Below are 27,179 nucleotides of genomic sequence, written 5' to 3'. Positions count from 1 at the left end.
GACCCCGCCCGCCTGAGCACGTGACCCGCCAACCAGCGCACGTGACCACGCCGCCTGGGCACGTGACCCGCCAACCAGCCCACGTGACCACGCCCACTTGTGCACGTGACCTGCCAACCAGCGCACGTGACCAGGCCCGCTTGTGCACGTGACCTGCCAACCAGCGCACGTGACCAGGCCCGCTTGTGCACGTGGCCCGCCAACCAGCTCACGTGACCACGCCCACCTGAGCACGTGACCCGCCAACCAGAGCACGTGACCTCGCCGCCTGGGCACATGACCTCCAACCAGCTCACGTGACCACGCCCACCTGAGCACGTGACCCGCCAACCAGCGCACGTGACCACGCCCACCTAGGCAAGTGACCCGCAAACCAGCGCACGTGACCACGCCCACCTGCGCACTTACCAACCAACCAGGGCACGTGACCACGCCAATGTAATTAACATTAATTTCATTATCAGTATGTTCATGCCACTCTATAAAATAATTCTATACATTAGTTAGCAATATTATTATTCATATTTTTCTGAACATTACATGGGAAATTAACTTAGCAAAGCCTAGAAACTAATAACTTCATAGCTGTTTTTTTTAAAACTTACTCTGTCTTCTTTAGATGTCTACATCATCTTATTAGCATCTTACTTCCCAGTACGAATACAAATGCACATCATCTCATGTCAACTTGAAGATTTATCAAAGTACAGGGTGGAGTGCAGCCTTCCAATGATGCCTAATGGTATCTCCTTGTGTTGTGTGCGTGGCCTCCTACTACGGAGAGTTCTGGGAACCTCCTCCTCTCTCTCTGGCTTCAGCTTCCTGTTGCCTGACCCTGATGGCTGCAAGACCTCTGGAGATGTGCGCACAGCCATTAGATCCACAAGACGTTGCACCCACCAACCTGCGACATTCCTGCATTCAGCGACAGTGCATGTGGCTGCACGAGTCTGGGAAGAACTAGTATTAGGCTTATGGACTAGTATTAGACTTATGGACTTCAGTTGGACTGGGTTGGGATGTTTTCCTGATTCACAATTACTTCTTGATAGAAAGCTTTTTCTTCCACATATATGAATCTCACTGCATTTGTTTCTCTAGTCAACCTGGCCTTACACCATATGGTACCTAGGGAGTGGAATACTAGAGAAACAAATCATGAAGGCGGAGAGAGGATGCTTGCCTGACCTCTGCTTTCTGGTAGTCATTTCTCTTTGACTAGTTGGAGGTCAAATATAGTCCTGTATCTTACTTGTTCTCCTCAGGAGAAGGACATGGGAAGTGAAGGTTCTGATGCCCAGAAGTTGTATTTGGTTATTTCTGTCTGAAACTTTGTAAAAATGAATATGACGGGTGTAAATTTTGAGTGCGTGGGGGCAAAAATACCCTTCGAACGTCTCTGAGGCCATGCTGGTTAGTCAAACTGGGTGACCAAAGGCCTGGTCCTAGCTTGGTGCCACCAGAGGCCCAAGACCATAATGCATGTGAATGGGATCGTCTAGATCAGAAAGGATTCAATTGGAATGTTTTCAGAATGTGTTTACTATCTGACTGTATTAGGATTACATCGATCTTTTCTATCTATTTTTATTGCTATAACGCATCATAGAAATGATTCGTGGGAAATATGAATCGAGCATCTGGCCACGGACACCTGTGGACCTAGTTCACAGGGACTAGAGTTGCAAACAAGAGCAGATTGCCTGGTCTCAAGTTGAAAGAGCTGTGGGTAGCTGAGCCTATGACATGACTTAGCACAAGGGGGCTAAGGTGGGTGAGTATTTGTGACAGGGACTCTCGGTCAAAAGTCAAGACAGCCCATGGGCACCTGAGTGAGGCCAAGTGAGGTGGCCCACAACGAGTCGACCAAATGAAGAAAAGATTTTTGAGCTTGTGAATCGGTGCATCTTCCTGCTGACTTTAGGGATGGCCTGTCCTGGTTTCACTTTGACGATGGATGCAGACACGCAAGTGCCAACTAGAATGAGATTCTTCACATCAACGAAAATGCTTGTATCCTCAGAGTACTGGCTTGCTAGAAGGGGCGGTAGAGACATTGGACACCCGGAATGTGGAAGATATAGGCATGAAGACGGTGGCTTACCAACGTGGATGGGTGGGGGGAAATGTCGATAGGATTATAGAATGATGATGTAGGTGTTCCCATAATTGCAATGTTAGGCCTAGAATATTTTTGTTTTGTTTACTTATAGAATTTAAATGGCCTACTTCTAGTATTTAAATTGTTTTGTTTACTTATAGTATTTCAATGAGGCTGGCACATTTTGAGTAGTATGCATTTTAGTTTGAAACTGTTAGATGCAACCATGATTTTATGATTGTTTTGTTTTAAAATTATCTATGGTTAAAGAGTTGTGGAAAGGTGTTAAGTTCATCAGGGGTGGTCTGTGCTAGTTACATAAGTTCGTGTCAACTTGAAGATTTCTAAAAGGACAGGAGGGGAGTCTAGCTTGTCAATCGGGTCACAGCATGGTGGTACCTCCTTGTGGGCATGGCCTTGTCATCAGGAAGGCCCTGGGAACCTCTTCCTATCTCTCTGCCTTCATTCTTGCCGCCTGACCCCGATGGCTGCAAGAGCTCCGGTGATGTGTACACAGCCATCGGATCCACACGACTTTGCACCCACTGGCCTGTGATATTCCTGCATCCGGCATTGTTTCATGTGGCTTTGTGAGTCTAAAGAGGAACTTATGGAGTAGTGTAGGACTTAGGAACTTGAGTTTGCCTGGGCTGGGATGTTTTCTTGATATATAATGCTTCTCGATAGAAAGCTCCTTCTTATACATACATGAGTGTTGCTGGGTTTTTTTCTCTAGTCAACCTGGCCGAGCACACTCACTTTCATCTTTTTTTTTTTTTGGTAGAGCTACTTAACTTTTCAGATTTATTCTGCTTAGCCTTATATATTATTCCCAAAATATATCAATTTAATGTATTTCTGGCTCAAAAAGATATACTTCTTTCAAGGAAACATTTGTAAAACAATATCCCTACCTTGCTTTATCTGTTTAGTGAAAAAAAAGTTTAAGCTGTGCACTCTCCATGTGTCTACCCAAAATCACTCTTTACAAGGCTCTCTGTGAATCTGACGATGACTTGACCCAGGAAGGGATTATTTGAAAATGACATATGCTACTCTAGGCAAGGGGAATTAGATGCAATTTGTGCTAAAGTAATTATACTATCATACAAATGAGATGTGTAATATGACCCATCAATAAAATATATTTATATATATGCAACAAAAATGTTCTGAGGGTTCTCGCTCCGATTTTTGGATTTCTCCATCTTAGAATTCTCTGAGAATTATTTCCAGGTGACATACATTTCATTTTCCTTCAAGTCACTTGATTGCATTATAACTTAAGTTATATTCTCAGAGAAGATCTTACTCATTCCTGTTCATAGAAAGTAACTTATGGAATTATTTTCAGTGAAAATTCCCATACGGCATACCTTAATGAATAATATCTGAAGGTCTTTGCCTTATATGTATTTCAAATTGCTGCTCACTTTGATTAAATTGGTGAGCCCCAGTCTTGTTTAATTTGTAATATTTCCTTTTATCTGTTTATCAAGTTTATTCATTTATTTTACGTTAAAATATTTTCCCAGTAGGCTAAAAGTTTTAGACAATACTTTCTGATTGGAGCTGCAAACCCCACAGTCAGCAGTTTGAATCCACCACTCAATCCCAGTGGGAAAGATGGAGAGAGACCTCTGTCCCTCTGAAGATTTACAGTCTGGGAAAACGAGGGAGGTCCTGCTCTGTTCTACAAGATCGCTATGAGTCTGAATCAACTAGATGGCTGTGAGTTTGTAGGAGGGATTTTTTTTTGTTGTTTTGCTTTGGTTATTTTAACCACAATTCATCCTGTTCCAGCTTTATCCTATTTCATTTTTGCTATTCCAACAAGTAATTGCAGATCAGATCATTATGAACCATAAGATTTTCATTAGCTGATTTAGTATATTGCACTGTGAAGCACAGGGTCAGCAGTTGAAACTCACCAACACTTCATGAAAGAAAAATGAGGCTTTCTGCTCACATTAAGAGTTACAACCTATCCCATGTTCAGCCTTCATTCTGGATTCAGTAATTGCTCTCAGTTACCTTGGCCTTGGTCACTCCCTACGACGGATGAAACCCTCAGGACCAGCGGTGGGAGTGGCGACACCGAGAGGCAAGGTGGTGTAGAAAGAGAGAACCGATCTTGGGGATCTATGGGGAAGCACCTCGCTGGGAGATGGGCAATGGGAAGGTGGGTGAGGGGAGACGGCGGGCACTGTAAGATAAAAGAAAATAATTATTTATAAACTATTAAGTGTTCAGGGAAAAGGGGGGCGTGACCAGGCCCGCTTGCTCACGTGACCATCCCCATATCCGCAGGTAACCCTGCCCGCCTGCGCACGTGACCCGCCAACGAGCGCACGTGACCACGCCCACCCCCACACGGACAACCCCTACGAGCGCACGTGACTCCGCGCACCTGCGCACGTGACCAGGCTCACCCGTGCACGTGACCATGACTGCCCCCGCACGTGACCACACCCACCTGCGCAGGTGACCTGCCAACCAGCGCACGTGACCACGCCAGCCTGTGCACGTGACCCGCCAACCAGCGCACGTGACCAAGCCAGCCTGGGCACGTGACCCTCCAACCAGCTCACGTGACCACGCCCACCTAGGCACGTGACTCGCCAACCAGCGCACGTGACCACGCCCACCTGCGCACGGGACCAAGCCAACCAGGGCACGTGACCACGCCAATGTAATTAACATTAATTTCATTATCAGTATGTTCATGCCACTCTATAAAATAATTCTATACATTAGTTAGCAATATTATTATTCATATTTTTCTGAACATTACATGGGAAATTAACTTAGCAAAGCCTAGAAACTAATAACTTCATAGCTGTTTTTTTTAAAACTTACTCTGTCTTCTTTAGATGTCTACATCATCTTATTAGCATCTTACTTCCCAGTACGAATACAAATGCACATCATCTCATGTCAACTTGAAGATTTATCAAAGTACAGGGTGGAGTGCAGCCTTCCAATGATGCCTAATGGTATCTCCTTGTGTTGTGTGCGTGGCCTCCTACTACGGAGAGTTCTGGGAACCTCCTCCTCTCTCTCTGGCTTCAGCTTCCTGTTGCCTGACCCTGATGGCTGCAAGATCTCTGGAGATGTGCGCACAGCCATTAGATCCACAAGACGTTGCACCCACCAACCTGCGACATTCCTGCATTCAGCGACAGTGCATGTGGCTTCACGAGTCTGGGAAGAACTAGTATTAGGCTTATGGACTAGTATTAGACTTATGGACTTCAGTTGGACTGGGTTGGGATGTTTTCCTGATTCACAATTACTTCTTGATAGAAAGCTTTTTCTTCCACATATATGAATCTCACTGCATTTGTTTCTCTAGTCAACCTGGCCTTACACCATATGGTACCTAGGGAGTGGAATACTAGAGAAACAAATCATGAAGGCGGAGAGAGGATGCTTGCCTGACCTCTGCTTTCTGGTAGTCTTTTCTCTTTGACTAGTTGGAGGTCAAATATAGTCCTGTATCTTACTTGTTCTCCTCAGGAGAAGGACATGGGAAGTGAAGGTTCTGATGCCCAGAAGTTGTATTTGGTTATTTCTGTCTGAAACTTTGTAAAAATGAATGTGACGGCTGTAAATTTTGAGTGCGTGGGGGCAAAAATACCCTTCGAACGTCTCTGAGGCCATGCTGGTTAGTCAAACTGGGTGACCAAAGGCCTGGTCCTAGCTTGGTGCCACCAGAGGCCCAAGACCATAATGCATGTGAATGGGATCGTCTAGATCAGAAAGGATTCAATTGGAATGTTTTCAGAATGTGTTTACTATCTGACTGAATTAGGATTACATCGATCTTTTCTATCTATTTTTATTGCTATAACGCATCATAGAAATGATTCGTGGGAAATATGAATCGAGCATCTGGCCACGGACACCTGTGGACCTAGTTCACAGGGACTAGAGTTGCAAACAAGAGCAGATTGCCTGGTCTCAAGTTGAAAGAGCTGTGGGAACCTGAGCCTATGACATGACTTAGCACAAGGGGGCTAAGGTGGGTGAGTATTTGTGACAGGGACTCTCGGTCAAAAGTCAAGACAGCCCATGGGCACCTGAGTGAGGCCAAGTGAGGTGGCCCACAACGAGTCGACCAAATGAAGAAAAGATTTTTGAGCTTGTGAATCGGTGCATCTTCCTGCTGACTTTAGGGATGGCCTGTCCTGGTTTCACTTTGACGATGGATGCAGACACGCAAGTGCCAACTAGAATGAGATTCTTCACATCAACGAAAATGCTTGTATCCTCAGAGTACTGGCTTGCTAGAAGGGGCGGTAGAGACATTGGACACCCGGAATGTGGAAGATAAAGGCATGAAGACGGTGGCTTACCAACGTGGATGGGTGGGGGGAAATGTCGATAGGATTATAGAATGATGATGTAGGTGTTCCCATAATTGCAATGTTAGGCCTAGAATATTTTTGTTTTGTTTACTTATAGAATTTAAATGGCCTACTTCTAGTATTTAAATTGTTTTGTTTACTTATAGTATTTCAATGAGGCTGGCACATTTTGAGTAGTATGCATTTTAGTTTGAAACTGTTAGATGCAACCATGATTTTATGATTGTTTTGTTTTAAAATTATCTATGGTTAAAGAGTTGTGGAAAGGTGTTAAGTTCATCAGGGGTGGTCTGTGCTAGTTACATAAGTTCGTGTCAACTTGAAGATTTCTAAAAGGACAGGAGGGGAGTCTAGCTTGTCAATCGGGTCACAGCATGGTGGTACCTCCTTGTGGGCATGGCCTTGTCATCAGGAAGGCCCTGGGAACCTCTTCCTATCTCTCTGCCTTCATTCTTGCCGCCTGACCCCGATGGCTGCAAGAGCTCCGGTGATGTGTACACAGCCATCGGATCCACACGACTTTGCACCCACTGGCCTGTGATATTCCTGCATCCGGCATTGTTTCATGTGGCTTTGTGAGTCTAAAGAGGAACTTATGGAGTAGTGTAGGACTTAGGAACTTGAGTTTGCCTGGGCTGGGATGTTTTCTTGATATATAATGCTTCTCGATAGAAAGCTCCTTCTTATACATACATGAGTGTTGCTGGGTTTTTTTCTCTAGTCAACCTGGCCGAGCACACTCACTTTCATCTTTTTTTTTTTTTGGTAGAGCTACTTAACTTTTCAGATTTATTCTGCTTAGCGTTATATATTATTCCCAAAATATATCAATTTAATGTATTTCTGGCTCAAAAAGATATACTTCTTTCAAGGAAACATTTGTAAAACAATATCCCTACCTTGCTTTATCTGTTTAGTGAAAAAAAAGTTTAAGCTGTGCACTCTCCATGTGTCTACCCAAAATCACTCTTTACAAGGCTCTCTGTGAATCTGACGATGACTTGACCCAGGAAGGGATTATTTGAAAATGACATATGCTACTCTAGGCAAGGGGAATTAGATGCAATTTGTGCTAAAGTAATTATACTATCATACAAATGAGATGTGTAATATGACCCATCAATAAAATATATTTATATATATGCAACAAAAATGTTCTGAGGGTTCTCGCTCCGATTTTTGGATTTCTCCATCTTAGAATTCTCTGAGAATTATTTCCAGGTGACATACATTTCATTTTCCTTCAAGTCACTTGATTGCATTATAACTTAAGTTATATTCTCAGAGAAGATCTTACTCATTCCTGTTCATAGAAAGTAACTTATGGAATTATTTTCAGTGAAAATTCCCATACGGCATACCTTAATGAATAATATCTGAAGGTCTTTGCCTTATATGTATTTCAAATTGCTGCTCACTTTGATTAAATTGGTGAGCCCCAGTCTTGTTTAATTTGTAATATTTCCTTTTATCTGTTTATCAAGTTTATTCATTTATTTTACGTTAAAATATTTTCCCAGTAGGCTAAAAGTTTTAGACAATACTTTCTGATTGGAGCTGCAAACCCCACAGTCAGCAGTTTGAATCCACCACTCAATCCCAGTGGGAAAGATGGAGAGAGACCTCTGTCCCTCTGAAGATTTACAGTCTGGGAAAACGAGGGAGGTCCTGCTCTGTTCTACAAGATCGCTATGAGTCTGAATCAACTAGATGGCTGTGAGTTTGTAGGAGGGATTTTTTTTTGTTGTTTTGCTTTGGTTATTTTAACCACAATTCATCCTGTTCCAGCTTTATCCTATTTCATTTTTGCTATTCCAACAAGTAATTGCAGATCAGATCATTATGAACCATAAGATTTTCATTAGCTGATTTAGTATATTGCACTGTGAAGCACAGGGTCAGCAGTTGAAACTCACCAACACTTCATGAAAGAAAAATGAGGCTTTCTGCTCACATTAAGAGTTACAACCTATCCCATGTTCAGCCTTCATTCTGGATTCAGTAATTGCTCTCAGTTACCTTGGCCTTGGTCACTCCCTACGACGGATGAAACCCTCAGGACCAGCGGTGGGAGTGGCGACACCGAGAGGCAAGGTGGTGTAGAAAGAGAGAACCGATCTTGGGGATCTATGGGGAAGCACCTCGCTGGGAGATGGGCAATGGGAAGGTGGGTGAGGGGAGACGGCGGGCACTGTAAGATAAAAGAAAATAATTATTTATAAACTATTAAGTGTTCAGGGAAAAGGGGGGCGTGACCAGGCCCGCTTGCTCACGTGACCATCCCCATATCCGCAGGTAACCCTGCCCGCCTGCGCACGTGACCCGCCAACGAGCGCACGTGACCACGCCCACCCCCACACGGACAACCCCTACGAGCGCACGTGACTCCGCGCACCTGCGCACGTGACCAGGCTCACCCGTGCACGTGACCATGACTGCCCCCGCACGTGACCACACCCACCTGCGCAGGTGACCTGCCAACCAGCGCACGTGACCACGCCAGCCTGTGCACGTGACCCGCCAACCAGCGCACGTGACCAAGCCAGCCTGGGCACGTGACCCTCCAACCAGCTCACGTGACCACGCCCACCTAGGCACGTGACTCGCCAACCAGCGCACGTGACCACGCCCACCTGCGCACGGGACCAAGCCAACCAGGGCACGTGACCACGCCAATGTAATTAACATTAATTTCATTATCAGTATGTTCATGCCACTCTATAAAATAATTCTATACATTAGTTAGCAATATTATTATTCATATTTTTCTGAACATTACATGGGAAATTAACTTAGCAAAGCCTAGAAACTAATAACTTCATAGCTGTTTTTTTTAAAACTTACTCTGTCTTCTTTAGATGTCTACATCATCTTATTAGCATCTTACTTCCCAGTACGAATACAAATGCACATCATCTCATGTCAACTTGAAGATTTATCAAAGTACAGGGTGGAGTGCAGCCTTCCAATGATGCCTAATGGTATCTCCTTGTGTTGTGTGCGTGGCCTCCTACTACGGAGAGTTCTGGGAACCTCCTCCTCTCTCTCTGGCTTCAGCTTCCTGTTGCCTGACCCTGATGGCTGCAAGATCTCTGGAGATGTGCGCACAGCCATTAGATCCACAAGACGTTGCACCCACCAACCTGCGACATTCCTGCATTCAGCGACAGTGCATGTGGCTTCACGAGTCTGGGAAGAACTAGTATTAGGCTTATGGACTAGTATTAGACTTATGGACTTCAGTTGGACTGGGTTGGGATGTTTTCCTGATTCACAATTACTTCTTGATAGAAAGCTTTTTCTTCCACATATATGAATCTCACTGCATTTGTTTCTCTAGTCAACCTGGCCTTACACCATATGGTACCTAGGGAGTGGAATACTAGAGAAACAAATCATGAAGGCGGAGAGAGGATGCTTGCCTGACCTCTGCTTTCTGGTAGTCTTTTCTCTTTGACTAGTTGGAGGTCAAATATAGTCCTGTATCTTACTTGTTCTCCTCAGGAGAAGGACATGGGAAGTGAAGGTTCTGATGCCCAGAAGTTGTATTTGGTTATTTCTGTCTGAAACTTTGTAAAAATGAATGTGACGGCTGTAAATTTTGAGTGCGTGGGGGCAAAAATACCCTTCGAACGTCTCTGAGGCCATGCTGGTTAGTCAAACTGGGTGACCAAAGGCCTGGTCCTAGCTTGGTGCCACCAGAGGCCCAAGACCATAATGCATGTGAATGGGATCGTCTAGATCAGAAAGGATTCAATTGGAATGTTTTCAGAATGTGTTTACTATCTGACTGAATTAGGATTACATCGATCTTTTCTATCTATTTTTATTGCTATAACGCATCATAGAAATGATTCGTGGGAAATATGAATCGAGCATCTGGCCACGGACACCTGTGGACCTAGTTCACAGGGACTAGAGTTGCAAACAAGAGCAGATTGCCTGGTCTCAAGTTGAAAGAGCTGTGGGAACCTGAGCCTATGACATGACTTAGCACAAGGGGGCTAAGGTGGGTGAGTATTTGTGACAGGGACTCTCGGTCAAAAGTCAAGACAGCCCATGGGCACCTGAGTGAGGCCAAGTGAGGTGGCCCACAACGAGTCGACCAAATGAAGAAAAGATTTTTGAGCTTGTGAATCGGTGCATCTTCCTGCTGACTTTAGGGATGGCCTGTCCTGGTTTCACTTTGACGATGGATGCAGACACGCAAGTGCCAACTAGAATGAGATTCTTCACATCAACGAAAATGCTTGTATCCTCAGAGTACTGGCTTGCTAGAAGGGGCGGTAGAGACATTGGACACCCGGAATGTGGAAGATAAAGGCATGAAGACGGTGGCTTACCAACGTGGATGGGTGGGGGGAAATGTCGATAGGATTATAGAATGATGATGTAGGTGTTCCCATAATTGCAATGTTAGGCCTAGAATATTTTTGTTTTGTTTACTTATAGAATTTAAATGGCCTACTTCTAGTATTTAAATTGTTTTGTTTACTTATAGTATTTCAATGAGGCTGGCACATTTTGAGTAGTATGCATTTTAGTTTGAAACTGTTAGATGCAACCATGATTTTATGATTGTTTTCTTTTAAAATTATCTATGGTTAAAGAGTTGTGGAAAGGTGTTAAGTTCATCAGGGGTGGTCTGTGCTAGTTACATAAGTTCGTGTCAACTTGAAGATTTCTAAAAGGACAGGAGGGGAGTCTAGCTTGTCAATCGGGTCACAGCATGGTGGTACCTCCTTGTGGGCATGGCCTTGTCATCAGGAAGGCCCTGGGAACCTCTTCCTATCTCTCTGCCTTCATTCTTGCCGCCTGACCCCGATGGCTGCAAGAGCTCCGGTGATGTGTACACAGCCATCGGATCCACACGACTTTGCACCCACTGGCCTGTGATATTCCTGCATCCGGCATTGTTTCATGTGGCTTTGTGAGTCTAAAGAGGAACTTATGGAGTAGTGTAGGACTTAGGAACTTGAGTTTGCCTGGGCTGGGATGTTTTCTTGATATATAATGCTTCTCGATAGAAAGCTCCTTCTTATACATACATGAGTGTTGCTGGGTTTTTTTCTCTAGTCAACCTGGCCGAGCACACTCACTTTCATCTTTTTTTTTTTTTGGTAGAGCTACTTAACTTTTCAGATTTATTCTGCTTAGCCTTATATATTATTCCCAAAATATATCAATTTAATGTATTTCTGGCTCAAAAAGATATACTTCTTTCAAGGAAACATTTGTAAAACAATATCCCTACCTTGCTTTATCTGTTTAGTGAAAAAAAAGTTTAAGCTGTGCACTCTCCATGTGTCTACCCAAAATCACTCTTTACAAGGCTCTCTGTGAATCTGACGATGACTTGACCCAGGAAGGGATTATTTGAAAATGACATATGCTACTCTAGGCAAGGGGAATTAGATGCAATTTGTGCTAAAGTAATTATACTATCATACAAATGAGATGTGTAATATGACCCATCAATAAAATATATTTATATATATGCAACAAAAATGTTCTGAGGGTTCTCGCTCCGATTTTTGGATTTCTCCATCTTAGAATTCTCTGAGAATTATTTCCAGGTGACATACATTTCATTTTCCTTCAAGTCACTTGATTGCATTATAACTTAAGTTATATTCTCAGAGAAGATCTTACTCATTCCTGTTCATAGAAAGTAACTTATGGAATTATTTTCAGTGAAAATTCCCATACGGCATACCTTAATGAATAATATCTGAAGGTCTTTGCCTTATATGTATTTCAAATTGCTGCTCACTTTGATTAAATTGGTGAGCCCCAGTCTTGTTTTATTTGTAATATTTCCTTTTATCTGTTTATCAAGTTTATTCATTTATTTTACGTTAAAATATTTTCCCAGTAGGCTAAAAGTTTTAGACAATACTTTCTGATTGGAGCTGCAAACCCCACAGTCAGCAGTTTGAATCCACCACTCAATCCCAGTGGGAAAGATGGAGAGAGACCTCTGTCCCTCTGAAGATTTACAGTCTGGGAAAACGAGGGAGGTCCTGCTCTGTTCTACAAGATCGCTATGAGTCTGAATCAACTAGATGGCTGTGAGTTTGTAGGAGGGATTTTTTTTGTTGTTGCTTTGCTTTGGTTATTTTAACCACAATTCATCCTGTTCCAGCTTTATCCTATTTCATTTTTGCTATTCCAACAAGTAATTGCAGATCAGATCATTATGAACCATAAGATTTTCATTAGCTGATTTAGCATATTGCACTGTGAAGCACAGGGTCAGCAGTTGAAACTCACCAACACTTCATGAAAGAAAAATGAGGCTTTCTGCTCACATTAAGAGTTACAACCTATCCCATGTTCAGCCTTCATTCTGGTTTCAGTAATTGCTCTCAGTTACCTTGGCCTTGGTCACTCCCTACGACGGATGAAACCCTCAGGACCAGCGGTGGGAGTGGCGACACTGAGAGGCAAGGTGGTGTAGAAAGAGAGAACCGATCTTGGGGATCTATGGGGAAGCGCCTCGCTGGGAGATCGGCAATGGGAAGGTGGGTGAGGGGAGACGGCGGGCACTGTAAGATAAAAGAAAATAATTATTTATAAACTATTAAGTGTTAAGGGAAAAGGGGGGCGTGACCAGGCCCGCTTGCTCACGTGACCACCCCCACATCCGCAGGTAACCCTGCCCGCCTGCGCACGTGACCCGCCAACCAGCGCACGTGACCACGCCCACCCCCACACGGACCACCCCTACGAGCGCACGTGACTCCACGCACGTGCGCACGTGACCAGGCTCACCCGCGCACGTGACCATGACTGCCCCCGCACGTGACCACGCCCACCTGCGCAGGTGACCCGCCAACTAGCGCACGTGACCACGCCCACCTGTGCACGTAACCGCGCCAGCCTGGGCACGTGACCGTGCCAAACAGCTCACGTGACTGCTGGCGCGAGCGCACGTGACCACGCCCACCTGCACGTGACCACGCCCACCTGCGCAGGTGGCCTGCCAACCAGCGCTCGTAACCCCGCCCACCTGAGCACGTCACCCGCCAACCAGCGCACGTGACCACGCCGCCTGGTCACGTGACCCGCCAACCAGCCCACGTGACCACGCCCACCTGTGCACGTGACCTGCCAACCAGCGCACGTGACCAGGCCCGCTTGTGCACGTGGCCCGCCAACCAGCTCACGTGACCACGCCCACCTGAGCACGTGACCACGCCGCCTGGGCACATGACCTCCAACCAGCTCACGTGACCACGCCCACCTGAGCACGTGACCCGCCAACCAGCGCACGTGACCACGCCCACCTAGGCAAGTGACCCGCCAACCAGCGCACGTGACCACGCCCACCTGCGCACGGGACCAAGCCAACCAGGGCACGTGACCACGCCAATGTAATTAACATTAATTTCATTATCAGTATGTTCATGCCACTCTATAAAATAATTCTATACATTTGTTAGCAATATTATTATTCATATTTTTCTGAACATTACATGGGAAATTAACTTAGCAAAGCCTAGAAACTAATAACTTCATAGCTGTCTTTTTTAAAACTTACTCTGTCTTCTTTAGATGTCTACATCATCTTATTAGCATCTTACTTCCCAGTACGAATACAAATGCACATCATCTCATGTCAACTTGAAGATTTATCAAAGTACAGGGTGGAGTGCAGCCTTCCAATGATGCCTAATGGTATCTCCTTGTGTTGTGTGCGTGGCCTCCTACTACGGAGAGTTCTGGGAACCTCCTCCTCTCTCTCTGGCTTCAGCTTCCTGTTGCCTGACCCTGATGGCTGCAAGACCTCTGGAGATGTGCGCACAGCCATTAGATCCACAAGACGTTGCACCCACCAACCTGCGACATTCCTGCATTCAGCGACAGTGCATGTGGCTTCACGAGTCTGGGAAGAACTAGTATTAGGCTTATGGACTAGTATTAGACTTATGGACTTCAGTTGGACTGGGTTGGGATGTTTTCCTGATTCACAATTACTTCTTGATAGAAAGCTTTTTCTTCCACATATATGAATCTCACTGCATTTGTTTCTCTAGTCAACCTGGCCTTACACCATATGGTACCTAGGGAGTGGAATACTAGAGAAACAAATCATGAAGGCGGAGAGAGGATGCTTGCCCGAGCTCTGCTTTCTGGTAGTCATTTCTCTTTGACTAGTTGGAGGTCAAATATAGTCCTGTATCTTACTTGTTCTCCTCAGGAGAAGGACATGGGAAGTGAAGGTTCTGATGCCCAGAAGTTGTATTTGGTTATTTCTGTCTGAAACTTTGTAAAAATGAATGTGACGGCTGTAAATTTTGAGTGCGTGGGGGCAAAAATACCCTTCGAACGTCTCTGAGGCCATGCTGGTTAGTCAAACTGGGTGACCAAAGGCCTGGTCCTAGCTTGGTGCCACCAGAGGCCCAAGACCATAATGCATGTGAATGGGATCGTCTAGATCAGAAAGGATTCAATTGGAATGTTTTCAGAATGTGTTTACTATCTGACTGTATTAGGATTACATCGATCTTTTCTATCTATTTTTATTGCTATAACGCATCATAGAAATGATTCGTGGGAAATATGAATCGAGCATCTGGCCACGGACACCTGTGGACCTAGTTCACAGGAACTAGAGTTGCAAACAAGAGCAGATTGCCTGGTCTCAAGTTGAAAGAGCTGTGGGAACCTGAGCCTATGACATGACTTAGCACAAGGGGGCTAAGGTGGGTGAGTATTTGTGACAGGGACTCTCGGTCAAAAGTCAAGACAGCCCATGGGCACCTGAGTGAGGCCAAGTGAGGTGGCCCACAACGAGTCGACCAAATGAAGAAAAGATTTTTGAGCTTGTGAATCGGTGCATCTTCCTGCTGACTTTAGGGATGGCCTGTCCTGGTTTCACTTTGACGATGGATGCAGACACGCAGGTGCCAACTAGAATGAGATTCTTCACATCAACGAAAATGCTTGTATCCTCAGAGTACTGGCTTGCTAGAAGGGGCGGTAGAGACATTGGACACCCGGAATGTGGAAGATAAAGGCATGAAGACGGTGGCTTACCAACGTGGATGGGTGGGGGGAAATGTCGATAGGATTATAGAATGATGATGTAGGTGTTCCCATAATTGCAATGTTAGGCACAGGATATTTTTGTTTTGTTTACTTATAGAATTTAAATGGCCTATTTCTAGTATTTAAATTGTTTTGTTTACTTATAGTATTTCAATGAGGCTGGCACATTTTGAGTAGTATGCATTTTAGTTTGAAACTGTTAGATGCAACCATGATTTTATGATTGTTTTGTTTTAAAATTATCTATGGTTAAAGAGTTGTGGAAAGGTGTTAAGTTCATCAGGGGTGGTCTGTGCTAGTTACATAAGTTCGTGTCAACTTGAAGATTTCTAAAAGGAAAGGAGGGGAGTCTAGCTTGTCAATCAGGTCACAGCATGGTGGTACCTCCATGTGGGCATGGCCTTGTCATCAGGAAGGCCCTGGGAACCTCTTCCTATCTCTCTGCCTTCATTCTTGCCGCCTGACCCCGATGGCTGCAAGAGCTCCGGTGATGTGTACACAGCCATCGGATCCACACGACTTTGCACCCACTGGCCTGTGATATTCCTGCATCCGGCATTGTTTCATGTGGCTTTGTGAGTCTAAAGAGGAACTTATGGAGTAGTGTAGGACTTAGGAACTTGAGTTTGCCTGGGCTGGGATGTTTTCTTGATATATAATGCTTCTCGATAGAAAGCTCCTTCTTATACATACATGAGTGTTGCTGGGTTTTTTTCTCTAGTCAACCTAGCCGAGCACACTCACTTTCATCTTTTTTTTTTGGTAGAGCTACTTAACTTTTCAGATTTATTCTGCTTAGCCTTATATATTATTCCCAAAATATATCAATTTAATGTATTTCTGGCTCAAAAAGATATACTTCTTTCAAGGAAACATTTGTAAAACAATATCCCTACCTTGCTTTATCTGTTTAGTGAAAAAAAAGTTTAAGCTGTGCACTCTCCATGTGTCTACCCAAAATCACTCTTTACAAGGCTCTCTGTGAATCTGACGATGACTTGACCCAGGAAGGGATTATTTGAAAATGACATATGCTACTCTAGGCAAGGGGAATTAGATGCAATTTGTGCTAAAGTAATTATACTATCATACAAATGAGATGTGTAATATGACCCATCAATAAAATATATTTATATATATGCAACAAAAATGTTCTGAGGGTTCTCGCTCCGATTTTTGGATTTCTCCATCTTAGAATTCTCTGAGAATTATTTCCAGGTGACATACATTTCATTTTCCTTCAAGTCACTTGATTGCATTATAACTTAAGTTATATTCTCAGTGAAGATCTTACTCATTACTGTTCATAGAAAGTAACTTATGGAATTATTTTCAGTGAAAATTCCCATACGGCATACCTTAATGAATAATATCTGAAGGTCTTTGCCTTATATGTATTTCAAATTGCTGCTCACTTTGATTAAATTGGTGAGCCCCAGTCTTGTTTTATTTGTAATATTTCCTTTTATCTGTTTATCAAGTTTATTCATTTATTTTACGTTAAAATATTTTCCCAGTAGGCTAAAAGTTTTAGACAATACTTTCTGATTGGAGCTGCAAACCCCACAGTCAGCAGTTTGAATCCACCACTCAATCCCAGTGGGAAAGATGGAGAGAGACCTCTGTCCCTCTGAAGATTTACAGTCTGGGAAAACGAGGGAGGTCCTGCTCTGTTCTACAAGATCGCTATGAGTCTGAATCAACTAGATGGCTGTGAGTTTGTAGGAGGGATTTTTTTTGTTGTTGCTTTGCTTTGGTTATTTTAACCACAATTCATCCTGTTCCAGCTTTATCCTATTTCATTTTTGCTATTCCAACAAGTAATTGCAGATCAGATCATTATGAACCATAAGATTTTCATTAGCTGATTTAGCATATTGCACTGTGAAGCACAGGGTCAGCAGTTGAAACTCACCAACACTTCATGAAAGAAAAATGAGGCTTTCTGCTCACATTAAGAGTTACAACCTATCCCATGTTCAGCCTTCATTCTGGTTTCAGTAATTGCTCTCAGTTACCTTGGCCTTGGTCACTCCCTAAGACGGATGAAACCCTCAGGACCAGCGGTGGGAGTGGCGACACTGAGAGGCAAGGTGGTGTAGAAAGAGAGAACCGATCTTGGGGATCTATGGGGAAGCGCCTCGCTGGGAGATGGGCAATAGGAAGGTGGGTGAGGGGAGACGGCGGGCACTGTAAGATAAAAGGAAATAATTATTTATAAACTATTAAGTGTTCAGGGAAAAGGGGGGCGTGACCAGGCCCGCTTGCTCACGTGACCACCCCCACATCCGCAGGTAACCCTGCCCGCCTGCGCACGTGACCCGCCAACGAGCGCACGTGACCACGCCCACCCCCACACAGACCACCCCTACGCGCGCACGTGACTCCGCGCACGTGCGCACGTGACCAGGCTCACCCGCGCACGTGACCATGACTACCCCCGAACGTGACCACGCCCACCTACGCAGGTGACCCGCCAACCAGCGCACGTGACCACGCCCACCTGTGCACGTAACCGCGCCCGCCTGGGTACATGACCGCGCCTAACAGCTCACGTGACTGCTGGCGCGAGCGCACGTGACCACGCCCACCTGCGCACGTGGCCTGCCAACCAGCGCTTGTGACCCCGCCCACCTGAGCACGTGACCCGCCAACCAGCGCACGTGACCAAGCCGCCTGGGAACGTGACCCGCCAACCAGCGCACGTGACCACGCCCACCTGAGCATGTGACCCGCCAACCAGAGCACGTGACCACGCCGCCTGGGCACGTGACCTGCCAACCAGCGCACGTGACCACGCCCACCTGAGCATGTGACCCGCCAACCAGAGCACGTGACCACGCCGCCTGGGCACGTGACCCGCCAACCAGTGCACGTGACCACGCCAGCCTGTGCACGTGACCCGCCAACCAGCGCACGTGACCAAGCCAGCCTGGGCACGTGACCCTCCAACCAGCTCACGTGAGCACGCCCACCTGAGCACGTGACCCGCCAACCAGCGCACGTGACCACGCCCACCTAGGCACGTGACTCGCCAACCAGCGCACGTGACCACGCCCACCTGCGCACTGACCAACCAACCAGGGCACGTGACCACGCCAATGTAATTAACATTAATTTCATTATCAGTATGTTCATGCCACTCTATAAAATAATTCTATACATTAGTTAGCAATATTATTATTCATATTTTTCTGAACATTACATGGGAAATTAACTTAGCAAAGCCTAGAAACTAATAACTTCATAGCTGTTTTTTTTAAAACTTACTCTGTCTTCTTTAGATGTCTACATCATCTTATTAGCATCTTACTTCCCAGTACGAATACAAATGCACATCATCTCATGTCAACTTGAAGATTTATCAAAGTACAGGGTGGAGTGCAGCCTTCCAATGATGCCTAATGGTATCTCCTTGTGTTGTGTGCGTGGCCTCCTACTACGGAGAGTTCTGGGAACCTCCTCCTCTCTCTCTGGCTTCAGCTTCCTGTTGCCTGACCCTGATGGCTGCAAGACCTCTGGAGATGTGCGCACAGCCATTAGATCCACAAGACGTTGCACCCACCAACCTGCGACATTCCTGCATTCAGCGACAGTGCATGTGGCTTCACGAGTCTGGGAAGAACTAGTATTAGGCTTATGGACTAGTATTAGACTTCTTACTCATTCCTGTTCATAGAAAGTAACTTATGGAATTATTTTCAGTGAAAATTCCCATACGGCATACCTTAATGAATAATATCTGAAGGTCTTTGCCTTATATGTATTTCAAATTGCTGCTCACTTTGATTAAATTGGTGAGCCCCAGTCTTGTTTTATTTGTAATATTTCCTTTTATCTGTTTATCAAGTTTATTCATTTTTTTTACGTTAAAATATTTTCCCAGTAGGCTAAAAGTTTTAGACAATACTTTCTTATTGGAGCTACAAACCCCACTGTCAGCAGTTTGAATCCACCACTCAATCCCAGTGGGAAAGATGGAGAGAGACCTCTGTCCCTCTGAAGATTTACAGTCTGGGAAAACGAGGGAGATCCTGCTCTGTTCTACAAGATCGCTATGAGTCTGAATCAACTAGATGGCTGTGAGTTTGTAGGAGGGATTTTTTTTTGTTGTTGCTTTGCTTTGGTTATTTTAACCACAATTCATCCTGTTCCAGCTTTATCCTATTTCATTTTTGCTATTCCAACAAGTAATTGCAGATCAGATCATTATGAACCAAAAAATTTTCATTAGCTTATTTAGCATATTGCACTGTGAAGCACAGGGTCAGCAATTGAAACTCACCAACACTTCATGAAAGAAAAATGAGGCTTTCTGCTCACATTAAGAGTTACAACCTATCCCATGTTCAGCCTTCATTCTGGTTTCAGTAATTGCTCTCAGTTACCTTGGCCTTGGTCACTCCCTAGGACGGATGAACCCCTCAGGACAAGCGGTGGGAGTTGCGACACCGAGAGGCAAGGTGGTGTAGAAAGAGAGAACCGATCTTGGGGATGTATGGGGAACCTCCTCTCTGGGAGCTGGGCAAAGGGAAGGTGGGTGAGGGGAGACGTAGGGCAGTGTAAGGTAAGATAAAATAATTATTTATAAACTATTAAGGGTTCACGGGAAAGGGGGTGTGACCAAGCCCACCTGCTCACGTGACCCTACAAAGAGAGCACGTGACCACGCCCATCCACGCACGTGACCCTGCCCAGCTGCATACGTGACCCGCCAGCCAGCGCACGTGACCAAGCCCACCTGGGCACGTGACCAAGCCCGCCCGCGCACGTGATCAGGTGCACCCGTGTACTTGACCACAAGCACCCCTGCACGTCACCACGCCCACCCGCGCACGTGACCACTCCCACCACTCCACGTGACCAGGCTCACCCTCGCACGTGACCACGCCCACCTGTGCACGTGACCCACCAACCAGCGCACGTGACCACGCCCACCTATGCATGTGACCCACCAAGCAGCGCACGTGACCACGCCCACCTGGGCGCATGACCCAACAACTAGAGCACGTGACCACGCCCACCTACGAACGTGACCACGCCCACCTGCGCACATGACCCACCAACCAGCGCACGTGACCACGCACATCTGTGCACGTGGCCACGCCCACCAGCGCACGTGTCCTGCCAACCAGCACACGTGACTAAGCCAAACTGTGATTCTGGGCACTTGCACATGTGACCACTCTACCTGCGCACGTGACCCCCCAAACAGCGCACGTGACCACGACCACTGCGCTCATGGCCACGCCCACCCGTGCATGTGACCACACCAACCTGCACACATAATTATTTATAAACGATTAAGGGTTCAGGGGAAAGGCGGCGTGACCAAGCCCGCCTGCTCACGTGACCACGCTCACCTGTGCACGTGACAGGACAAAGAGAGCACGTGACCACGCCCACCCGTACACGTGACCGCGCCCACCCACGCACGTGACCATGCCCAGCTGCGCACGTGACCCGCCAACCAGCGCACGTGACCACGCTCACCTGTGCACGTGACCACAAGCACCCCCCCACACATGACCACGCCCAACCGCACACGTGACAGCTCAAACACGTGACCAAACTCACCCGCGCACGTGACCACTAGCACCACTCCTCGTGACCAGGCTGGCCCGCGAACGTGACCACACCCACCTGCACACTTGACCCACCAACCAGCGCACCTGACCACACCAAACTGCGCAAGTGACTAAGGGCACTTGTTCACGTGACCACGCCCATCCGCGCACGTGACCAGGCTGGTCCGCGGACGTGACCACGCCCACCTGCGCGCATGACCCGCCAACCAGGGGACACAACCACGCCTACCTGCGCACGTGACCACGGTAGCCTGCGCATGTGACCACCCCAATATGTGCACGTGACTATGGGCACTTGCGCACGTGACCATCGCCACGAGCGCACGTGACCAAGCCAACCTCTGCACCTGACTACACCAATGTATTCACATTAATTTCATTATCAGTATGTTCATGCCACTGTATAAAGTAATTCTAAAGATTAGTTAGCAATATTATTATTCATATTTTTCTGAATATTACATGGGAAATTAACTTAGCAAAGCCTAGAAACTAATAACTTCATAGCTGTTTTTTTTTAAACTTACTCTGTCTTCTTTAGACGTCTACATCTTCTTATTAGTATCTTACTTCCCAGTACGAATACAAATGCACATAATCTCATGTCAACTTGAAGATTTATCAAAGTACAGGGTGGAGTGTCGCCTTCCAATTATGCCTAATGGTATCTCCCTGTGTGCGTGGCCTCCTACTACGGAGAGTTCTGGGAACCTCCTTCTCTCCCTCTCTGGCTTCAGCTTCCTGTTGCCTGACCCTGATGGCTGCAAGACCTCTGGGGATGTGCGCACAGCCATTAGATCCACAAGACATTGCACCCACCAACCTGCGACATTCCTGCAATCAGCGACAGTGCATGTGGCTTCACGAGTCTGGGAAGAACTAGTATTAGGCTTATGGACTAGTATTAGACTTATGGACTTCAGTTGGACTGGGTTGGGATGTTTTCCTGATTCACAATTACTTCTTGATAGAAAGCTTTTTCTTCCACATATATGAATCTCACTGCATTTGTTTCTCTAGTCAACCTGGTCTTACACCATATGGTACCTAGGGAGTGGAATACTAGAGAAACAAATCATGAAGGCGGAGAGAGGATGCTTGCCTGACCTCTGCTTTCTGGTAGTCTTTTCTCTTTGACTAGTTGGAGGTCAAATATAGTCCTGTATTTTACTTGTTCTCTTCTGGGAAGGACATGGGAAGTGAAGGTTCTGATGCCCAGAAGTGGTATTTGGTTATTTCTGTCTGAAATTTTGTAAAAATGAATGTGACAGGTGTACATTTTGAGTTCAGGGGGCAAAAATACCCTTCGAAGTTCTATGAGGCCATGCTGGTTAGTCAAACTGGGTGACCAAACGCTCACTTTCATCTTTTTGTAGAGCTACTTAACTTTGCATATTTATTCTGTTTAGCCTTATATATTATTCCCAAAAAATAATAAAGAATATATTTTAGAGGTGCTATTGACACAGTCGCTACAACAATGGGTGCAGCAAACATAAGAACAATGCAGGACCAAGGAGAGTTTCCCTCAAATGTGCACAGTGGTAGCTGAAATGACTGAATGGCACCTAACAACAAGACTGAAGGGCAAAGAAGCCCTTCGGGTGGGTAGTGGGGAAGGCAAATAGGTGCTAACCACCAAGCCAGCTCTATGCTAAGGCTTTCTGTTCCAGTAAAATCTCAGATAGCCAAAGGGGCAGTTCTGCTCTGTCCCATAGGGTCACTATGAGTTGTAATCAACCCACTGGCAAATGAATTAAGGATGACTTTCAAAACTCTTACCTCACAGGTTTGCGAGAGATACTGGTGCTTTTTTTGTGTGAAAAGAGTTCCGGAGGCAGGAGCTAGGCTGATGAGTGGAAATCTGGACACATTTAGATACCTAAAGACAAATCAAGCGAAGAGAGCTTTGAAACCCAGGTCTCAAGGAGATCAACATCAGAGGTAGACAGTTTGCTGATAATATTCAAATCACTGGGCAAGATGAGCTCACCTGAGAATACCGGCAGAAAAGGACAAAGAGAGGCCAGAAGCCCTGTGGTGTCCTACAAGGAGAGGAAGAATAGAGGAGAGGGAAGATGGGGAAAAGGAGAAAAACTAACAAGAGACAGAAAGAAAAATAAAGTAGGAAGACAGCAATAAAAAGGCAGTATCAAAGAGGAAACCGATTACAAGGATCTTCATGTGACCTCCTCCCTGGGGAATGGACAACAGAAAAGGGGGTGAACGCAGATGTCAGACAGGGCAAGATATGACAAAATAATAATTTATAAATTTTCAAAGGTTCATGAGGGAGTGGGGAGAGAGGGGAAAAAATGAGGTCCTGATGCCAAGGGCTTCAGTGCAGAGCAAATGTTTTGAGAATGATGAGGGCAATCAATGTATAGGTGTGCTTTACACAATTGATGTATGTATGAATTGTGATAAGAGTTGTATGAGCCCCTAATAAAATGATTATAAAAATAAAATACAAAAGAACTTTTTAAAAAGGCAGTATTCTGGGAGTGTCCTTTATATGTTTCTCAAGTCCGGCCCACCCCTTCCTCCACCCAAATTCTATTAATTAATGTTTAAAAAAGGAGGGCCAGAAAGCCAGAGAGATGGAGTGACACTTTGTAAACTCCAGTCCAGAGCTTAAGCCAAGATCAAACTTCTGACACCAGTGTTTTCCATAATGCCTAGTAACGCTTCCGCTCTGGCGGTCCCCTCTTACAGGAGGACAGTCTGAATAACGCAAAGAACACAGGGTAGACTACAAGGTTCCTATGTCCCCCACCCACCTCCCAATTGGTTTTGTTGATATTCAGAGCAAGCTGGATCTAAAATCTTTATGGATGACTCTCCAAGGTGTAAAGCAGCCATAAATCAAAACTCCCATTTTCCCCACTTCTAAATGGCACCCCTGCCACTAGAACATCCCCATGAACAGGGATGTAAAATAGAGTTGTTGATTTTGTATATCACTTTTGCTTTGGAGAAGTAAATTAGGTTAAGGTTTAGATTTGCTCACACCTGCCTTGGGAAACTCGGTTAAGATTCTATCCTATGCTACAGTATTCTGAAATACTTCTGCTTTTCCACTAAACCCTTACAATGTAGCTTTTGGAAGAAAAAAAAACCCCACGATTAATGAACTGCTGAGAATTCTGACTCTCTGGAGATGATTTTATTAGGAATCCTATTTCCAAACAGCCATTCAGTGCTTCAAAATAAGTACTCATCTAATTTAATTGTGATGACTTCGCCAGACAGTAACAGCCCAAGATGATGTTTACAAAAGCACTTGTCACTCCCTTTAGAAGTAGCAATGAGGTTGGGGAAGTGGGGTGCGGGGAGAGAGTGTTTCATACTTTCTGGGTGTTTATAGTCTGCCACCAGTGATAAAGTGACACTTAAGATTATTTAAAGAGCAAAGCACTTCAAGTTTGGGACCTCCCGTAAATTATCCTACGTTCACTGGGTTGCCTCAGGCCCCAGGTACCTGGGACAGGTATTCCGAGTCGCCATGTGCTTCTGCTAGGAAGCACTCTAGGAAGGGGCCCCGGGATGCTATTTTACCCGCCGACGACAGGCTCCAACATTCGGAGCTACTCCAGCGGAGCTTGCAGCCACACCACAGCAGCTGGGAAATAAACGTGACCCCGCACGGCAGCCAGGCTTCGGCCAGCGGAGCGAGGTGCAGCCTTCCCAGTCGCTACCATTCACAAGCACTTGCGCTCTGGCCAGGCAACCTTTTGGACACGCATTCTTACCCCCTTGGGCAAAGCAAGGCGTTGGGGGCGAGGCCCCAGGGCTCCTCGGCGGCGCTGGGATTTAAAAACACGTCCGTGAAGCCCGCCACAGGTTTCCCGCTCCTAACACACACTTCTGCGTGAAGAGACACCTGAGTGGCAGGCGGGTCCGGGGCGTCGGCGTAGACGCGATGGCGCCAACGCCGCTCTCCGCTGAGGCGCCCTCAGGAGGCGCCGCCCGCGACCTCCTGCCGTGCCTCAGCAAGGCGTCCCGCGGGTCGCCGGGCGCGCGTGCTCCGAGCCGGCAGGAAGCGCGGCACGGGCGCCGGAGCCGCCGGCCGGGACCTGCAGGAGCTCGCCGCCCGCCAGCGCGGGGCCCCGTAGCCGCCGCGACCCCCGCCCTCGGCCGCCCTCAGCCGCGCTGCATCCGGGTCCCGCCGCTGCTCTCACCTGCCCGGCGCCCCGCGCAGCGCGCTCCGGATCCTGTGCGCCGTCAGTAGCCCCGGCCGCCGCGGCCGCCCCGCTCGTCACCTCCCGCCCGCCCCGCGCGGCACTCCGCCTGCCCCCGCCCACGGCCCACTCCGCCGCCGCCCGGACCGACGGAGCACGCGCGCCCGCGCCTCCCAGCGAGCTGCACGGCCGGCCGGGGCCTCCAGCCGCCTTTATGGAGCCTTTCCTGGCAGGTCCTGAGGGATCGCAGAGCCCCCGGACCGCTGCCTTCCGGAGCGGCCCGCAGCCGCCTCGCGGGGACCCCTCTGCCTCGGCGTTATCTCGCAGCTCTTCGCCCCACTTGTGCCCCGCGGCGCCGCAGACCCCAGACCCCACTTCCTGAGCGTGGGAGCGCGGGGATGTTGCCCCGCAGAGTGGATGCCCTTGAAAGGCTGAAATTCCCACTTCCAAGTTCAAGAATATTATTCTGTGTGTTCATTTTTGTGATAACAGCTAACACTTTGCTGCAGTTTCATCGTTTAACCAATCCTTTTCGTATCTGCTCTCCTGTTCGCTTTTGTCTCAACCAGGAAATGTCACGCCCCTCATTCTTCGTGCAGAGTTGAATTTTTTATTGATTATAAACCCTAATGTCGACTTACTGTAAAGCACCTGTACGAGGAGGCTTCAAAAATTCATGGGAAATTATATTCTTTTTTCATTCCATTCTCCCACGAACTTTCCGAAGCTCCTGCGTATTGTGATGCTAGTGTACAATTAGTAAAACCCCTCTGGCAAATAATTCAGTAGTCTGGGATATAATTTAGAACTATATGCTATGCAAAGCAAAGGTGGCAAAACAATCCAGTGGTAAAGGAATACTTTGGTTAATGAGTGGTTGAATTGGCTGAATTTACAAGAAATCAAAGGAAGGAGCATACTACATTCAAAAATAAACTCCAGGAGGATTAGAGCGATAAAATATTCAAAGCATTAAAAGCTTAGAGGGATTTTTTTTTCAAGAGTAGCAATTTAGCTTTAGTAAGGTGGAAACTAAGCAAGACAGGAAGGCTCATGCCTTTAAAGGAAAGATAAAGCTATTTGACTATATACAAATACGTTTACCTTTTAGCATGGTATCACAATGACAAGAACAGTGTTTTAAAAGAACAACTGGCTATGCAAAACGCATGGCAACCTAACAAAGAGTTTCTATAAATTATTTTAGAAGACAAATAGCTCGGTTGTGTGTGTTTTTAATACAGGCAATGCATACAAATAGACAACTAACAGAAGAGCGGTTCATAAGCATGATTCATAAACATTGAAAAGAAGCCCAATGTCATTGAAAGCCCTGGAAACATAAATAGCTGAGATATAAATATTAAAGTCATCAAGAGCATGAGCGATAGAAGAGATATTACAATAATGCAGTCACACACATTTCATGGTAGCATTGCTCACCTCAGCCCCACTTGGTGGTCCACGTGGAGAGAGGGGGAAGGGAAGGAGGGCAAGGGGAATTGGAAACGGGAGGGTAAAGACATACATCACAGGATGGACTTGCACTATGTTATACAGCAGTGAGAGGAGGTGGTCTAGGGGCATACATGCAATAGGAAGAGGAGGGATTGGGGTATACACGTGACAAGATGAGCAGATCCTACATTTAGGATGGCAGCTTAACTTTGACCTGTTTTCTGGATCTCCATATGAACCATTATCAGTAGGGAAGTTTTAGAGAGAAGCAATCCATTGTCTCCAGCAGCAGGGAGCAGAGACTGCAGTCTGGCAGCATTGCTTGAGGGACTTTGCAAGCATCTGACCCACACACATTATCCCTCTAGTAGGAATCGACCCAGTTAGCAACTTAAATTGGGTTTTTTTTTTATCTCCAGACTATATA

This window comes from Tenrec ecaudatus, chromosome 1 (assembly GCF_050624435.1).
Source record: "Tenrec ecaudatus isolate mTenEca1 chromosome 1, mTenEca1.hap1, whole genome shotgun sequence".
Classification (NCBI taxonomy): Eukaryota; Metazoa; Chordata; class Mammalia; order Afrosoricida; family Tenrecidae; genus Tenrec; species Tenrec ecaudatus.
This window is presented reverse-complemented; position numbering follows the sequence as displayed.